This window comes from Macaca fascicularis, chromosome 8 (assembly GCF_037993035.2).
Source record: "Macaca fascicularis isolate 582-1 chromosome 8, T2T-MFA8v1.1".
Classification (NCBI taxonomy): Eukaryota; Metazoa; Chordata; class Mammalia; order Primates; family Cercopithecidae; genus Macaca; species Macaca fascicularis.
Window position 1 is genome coordinate 70,355,226 of NC_088382.1, and position 6,545 is coordinate 70,361,770.

Below are 6,545 nucleotides of genomic sequence, written 5' to 3' on the forward strand. Positions count from 1 at the left end.
ACATCATGTGCCTTGCATCTCTGCAGCACACAGGTTTAGGGGACTCAGCTAAAACCTGGGAGGCCCTGGGAGATTCTCTGGTCCAGCCCCTCACTCTACAGACAGGGAAACTGAGGCCAGCAAGGAGAGGCATGCACCAGCCACACAGGGCGTCACCAGTAGAACAGGAAGGCCATACGGAATAAGCAGGGTTGGTCCCATGTGACCTCAGCATCACTTAGGGGAGTTGTGCAAAATGGCTATTACACCCTTCCCAAATCTACTGAATTGGAGCTTCTGGAGTGGGAACTGGGAATGTATATTTCAACCACATTCCACATGGTGATACACATTAACTTTTGGGAAGAACTAGTAGTAGTAGAAAGAATAGGTTTGGGTGGGGTGTGGTGCCTCATGCCTGTAATCCCAGCACTGTACAGGCAGAGGCCCAAGCGGGCAGGTCAACTGAGGCCAGGCGTTCGAGACCAGCCTCACCAATATGTGAAACTCCATCTCTACTAAAAATACACAAATTAACCGGGTGTGGTAGCTCGCTCCGGTTATCCCAGCTACTCAGGAGGCTGAGGCAGGAGAATCACTCGAACCTGGGAGGCAGAGCTTGCAGGGAGCAAGATTGCACCACTGCACTCCAGCCTGGGCGACAGAGTGAGACTCCATCTCAAAAAAAAAAAAAAAAAAATAGGTTTGAATCCCATCTCTGCTGCCTACCTGCCTACCAACTCAGCTCCTTTGGCAAGGTAATGCTTCTGAGCTCCATTTCCTCATCGGTCACTGGGGAGGTTGCTGTGGAGACACCATGAGACGGTACATGTAGGCACAGTCATGCCCTGGGACCTGGCACAAGGAAGCACTCTCTCAGTGTCACCTGTCCTCTGGAGGCAAGCACAACACACAATTTCTGGAGTCCCAGAGCCCCCACTTATAGACAGTATGAGCTTGGGCACATTCTTTCTCTTTCAAGCCTCGGTTTCCTTGTCCGTAAATGGAGATAATAATATTACTCCTTCCAGGAATGCTGTGAAGGTAAAAAGTCATATCAAGTTGAAGCAGCACAGTCTAGTCATGAAACGAAACCACTGTAGGTCTTTCAGCAGACAGATTTCAAGGCAGGGATTTAGTTCTACAGGGGATAGAAGAGCTAAGTTGCCAAACAGAACAGAGGCCATCTAGAGATAGGCAGCTGGAAGGACAAAGGAAGATGGCTGTTTTGTAGAGCCGGGGAGTCAATCCAGGCACCCCAGTAGGTGCTGGAGCATGGCGGGGCAGGGGAGCTAATGCCACGGAGAATTAGCTGCTGCTGGATGTGGAGATACCACACAAGGAAGATAGGAAGGAGAGAAAGGCCCAGGCTACTCTTTTCCCCTCACCCTGTAGTCTCCTACCAGTGCCTCTCCTTGCCCAGAGGAGGTAGAAGTCAGAAGATACAGGAGGCTGGGAAGTGTATCCAGAGACAGAGCAGAGAGAAAGGACAGACACTGGGCCTGAGAGCAAACAAGCAAACGCCTAGCACACACACAGAAAAGCACTTATACATTCTCAAACACAGAGGGAGCATCCTGTTAGCGCTTGTCATCGTCACTGTTAACAACAAAATACAACAGCCTGAAGGAATAGGCTCTTAGCAAGAAAAGTGTGTCTGTGGGAAGCCTACCTTTCATTAGTCACACACAAGCATCATTTCTCCAGGAGTGGCCACCACATGGAGGGAAAGTCCTGAAATTAGAGTCCCAGATGTGCTTCTTATAAAGGGAACCTCTTTGTCTATGAAAACATGAGTTTCACATGTATCACAAGGCTGTAAGGAGATCGGAGACATGAAGGTGCTTAAAAGTGCTATGCCAGTACAGGGCATGCTTGTATTCTCCAAAGGGCGCATTTTCAAAAAAAAATGGTTGTCAGATTCACTATGATGTACAGTCAACAGAATTATTATTTTTTCAACTAATTTTTCAAGTTCATCATTTTCTTTTCAGGAATTCTGATAGAACATTTTTGAGCAAATACTCTTAACTGCTTAGTTTTGCACTACTGAAGTGATGCTCCAGCCAAAAGTTCACGAGAACCACTGAGCTAATGTGATGACAACCCATTCTGTAAGAGAGGGCTCTTACATATCTCCACAAGCCTTGATTGTCCCGTTTGTCTGTCTCCACTGATTCAGGCAGATAAAACCATTGCTACACTATAATATAATCAATACTAGCATATTTATATATACTAGTATATACATATACACACAATCTCTAATATATATTATACAAACTATTGTTTGACTAATTTTGTGCATTTCATATGCACTACTACCATTTAATTTATTATGTAACAATAAGAAAAAGATGAGCTGGGTGCTGTGGCACACACCTATAGTCCTAGCTGCTTGCGAGGCTGAGGCAGAAGGATCCTTTAAGCCCAGGAGTTCAAAGCCAGCCTGGCAACATAGCAAGACCATGCCTCTTAAAAAAAAAAAAAAAAAAAAAAAAAAAAAAAAAGATGATGATGATGAATTTTCCAGCTGTAATATTTGATAAGTTTCATAAGTTCTTGATTACTTAACAGAGTTCCGATAACAAAAGTGTTATTGTTTGGGGATTATATTTGTGCACAGTAGCTGCATTTTATATCTTTACAATGAAAACCAATTCACTTTTGCAATACTGGTTTCTTATGTGCTAGCTCCCTGGTCTACTAGGTCATTGCTCTAGGCACTGTGAAATATTCTGAAATTTACTATTTTTAATATACTACTAAAGTGCTTAAATTTCCCCCCAAAGTACTACATTATATGTTCAGGAATACTTTACTTTGTCGGTTTTAGCAAAGAGTGTTCCGGAATGTGACCAAACAGCCAGTGCACCCCTGAGTGTCAACAATCATGCAGCAGCTGGCAAAGCTTGTTTGGCATTGGTGAGCCAGGTGTGCAGCCTGGAGCCAGGCTCACATGACAGGAGCAACCAGGGGGCCCAAGAGGGAGACCAGGACAGACCAGGGATACAGCTGGGATGCAGCATCTGGGGACTCAGGTAGCCCACAGACAGGTCTGGGCCTTTTGCTTCAGCTCAGGAGGGTTCACGTGGGACTTTTGCCAGGGGAGAACCAAGCACCAAATCGGTGTGGTTTGACATTTGCCAAAAAAGAGAGGTGTAGGCCAAGCGTCTTAAGATATTTATCCTAAGGAACATTCCCAAGAGGGGGCAAACAAGAGATGCCAGGAATTAAGGGTATTTGGACTTGGACACAGGGATGGAAACCCCTCATTTTCCCTGCACCTTATGCAGAGAGCCAAGAGCAGTAGCATGGAGGTACCTCCCACCCAAGAACATGGGGAAAAGCTTGTCCTCAAAGAGCTAAATCAGCAAGTCTATATGTGATATAAGATAGGGGATCTACGATTCCAGTTCTTCATGGTCTGGTCTCACCAAGACTGTTGAAATACGTTTGAAAACACCCAAGATGCAGTAAAGGGGACCCAAGGATCACCACTGGAAAGTGGACTTAAATTGTGACTGCAATCAGGTAAGCAGGAACTTGGTCAACTCTGTTGAATTATGTTACGAGAAAGGTTGTTTGAACTTGAAAGCACAGGCAACCTCACACACAGAATAGGTAAACTTGAAGACCGGGCAGGTTAGTACCCACACAAACTTAATGAAGGGAGGAGGCAGGGTGGCCTGTAGAGACTAGTACTATAGTCAGTGGACATAAATACATATGGCCTCTGAAACACACTGATTTATTATCTAAATTAGACAACTCCTTCACTTTTCTCCTATTCTATATTCATCAGGGAACCTCCTGTGTATAATTTTGACTCTCCTAGGAAAGGTGCTGAGAGAGATAATAGGCTCATCATATTGCCTGAAATATCTGTCAAAAGAAAGCTCAAGGTTTTTATTGCAAAATGATACTGGTACTTTGATTTATACATCAGTCTCTTGTCATATTGGTTAATGGGAGTTTTGCCCCCAGAGAACCGGATTCCCACCAAGTATCCTTAAAATTTATAACATTTGAAGCTGCAAAGCTGAAAAGCTGACCTGCTATCATGTGGAATCTGCAGAAGGTAAATGCCAACTGAGGAGCTATGTAAGCATTCACACAGCCAACCTCCCTTGATAACATCCCAACATTGCCACATGCCACCTTTTAAATTTAAACAAATAACAGTTTAACAGTGTTGGGTGTGTATGTGCCAGTTCATTTCCAATGTTCCACACTGTAAAACAGCTTGAAGCCTATAAAACTGGAGATATTATTGTCTCGGGCCAGATCTGTGCTACAGGAAAGGATTCAGGGTCTTTGAACTATAAATAAATTCAATTAACACTGGGCATTAAATTGTGAACTGCTACAGCATAGTTTAGATATGGTAAGTCACAGAGCAATCACTACAGTTTTCTATGTAGCTCCAACTACATTTCCTTTAGAGCCTTTTAGACACTTCTGAGACTTTTATAGTTTCCTAACAATTTAAAACTTTTGTACCAAAAATCAAATAGTATTCTGGCCATTAAACAAATGACCCACAATATGTGATAACATTTTAAAAATCAAGAAATAGGAGACATTATAACTAAAGAGACAAACAAATTTGACCCTGTGAAAGTTTTAAATTTCTGTGAAGGTAACTATCAAAATTGGAATTTAAAAGGAAAACATGTTGGAAATATATTTGCAGCAAATATGGCAATAAATGAGCAAATATTTTATTGAAAAGTATTTGGGCTGGGCGCGGTGGCTCAAGCCTGTAATCCCAGCACTCTGGGAGGCCGAGACGGGCAGATCATGAGGTCAGGAGATCGAGACCATCCTGGCTAACCCAATGAAACCTCGTCTCTACTAAAAAATACAAAAAAAAAAAAACTAGCCGGGCGAGGTGGCGGGCACCTGTAGTCCCAGCTACTCGGGAGGCTGAGGCAGGAGAATGGCATAAACCCGGGAGGCAGAGCTTGCAGTGAGCTAAGATCCGGCCACTGTACTCCATCCTGGGTGACAGAGCAAGACTCCGTCTCAAAAAAAAAAAAAAGAAAAGAAAATATTTGAATCGCCTAATAAATAAATGAAAATTAAAAGGAAAGAAATCCTATTGTATGCCTATTAAAAAGTAAGCAAGTATACCTAACAAAAATTAAGAGATTAATATCCATTGCAAGCACAGTTGGGAAGAGTTAGATTATTATATGTTGCTGTTAGCAGCCCATATTTACATAATTCTTTTTATTATACATCAAGAGTAATGGAATCATTTACATTCTTTTACAACTACTCTGACTTTAAGACATTTATGCTAAGGAAAATATTTATTTATTTGTTTGTTTGTTTGTTTGCGAAAGGGTCTCTGTCACCCAGGCTGGAGTGCAGTGGTAAGATCACTGCTCACTGCAGCCTCACCCTCCCAGGCTCAAGTGATCCTCCCACCTCAGCCTCCCAAGTAGCCAGACTACAAGCAAGCACTAGTACACCTGGATAATTTTTTATTTTTTGTAAAGACAGGGTCCACTATGTTGCCCAGGCTGATCTCAAACTCCTGGGCTCAAGCAATCCTCCCACCTCAGCCTTCCAAAGTGCTGAGATTATAGACATGAACCACTGTACTTGCCCTGAAGATACTTAAATTTTTTTTTTCTTTTTTGAAGTTGCAAGATTTAATAGAATGAAAACAGAGCTCCCATACAATGGGAAGGGACCCAAAGGGGGTTGCCACTCCCTGCTTGAATGCCTGGGTTTATATCCCCATCATTGTCCCTCCCCCTGTGCTCTCAAGCAATATATGATTTGACTATTTCTTTACCTCCTGCTTTTAGCCTAATTTGTATTTTAGTGAGCCCTCTTTACTACCTGATTGATCGGGTGTGAGCTGAGTTACAAGACCTGTGTTTAAAGGTAGGCGCAGTCACCTTCCCCAGCTAGGCTTAGGAATTCTTGGTCGGCCTAGGAAATCCAGCTAGTCCTGTCTCTCAGTCCCCTCTCTCAACAGGAAAACCCAAGTGCTGTTGGGGAGGTTGGCTGACGACCGCTCTAACTGCTTCCTGCTGAAGTGGGGTGTAGTAGGGGTCATGCAGTTGAGATTTCCTTGGGAGAGGTGCCTTCGATGTCATCAACATCAGAGCATGGGCTAGCAGGCTGGTCCAGGGGTCCACAGTAGATCTTAGTCATGGACTATATCTGGGGCTCCATTTGAAGAACGATTTGTAGTTTTACAGCTTCGATTCTGGAAGAGACAAACTTAACAAGGAGGTTTAAGATACAGGGATTGAAATGTATGGTCTGAAGTGCAGGGGCATATGGGTGTGGGCCGTGAAAGTGGGGTTTCCTTTAGAAAAACTCCTATACAATGGAGCATCAATATTACTGGGAAGCCGCATTCTCCATAGAAGCTCTTGGTAAGGGGAGCTACTGGTAGTACAGCAGCATGGAGGGGGTGCGGTGAGAGTAAAATGGGGTAAGAGAACAGTAAAGAGAAAAATATGACAAGGGAGGACCATGGGGATCTACGATTCTGGTTACTTTCCTCACAGTTGTCACTTGAAGAGCAGGCACAGATCCTC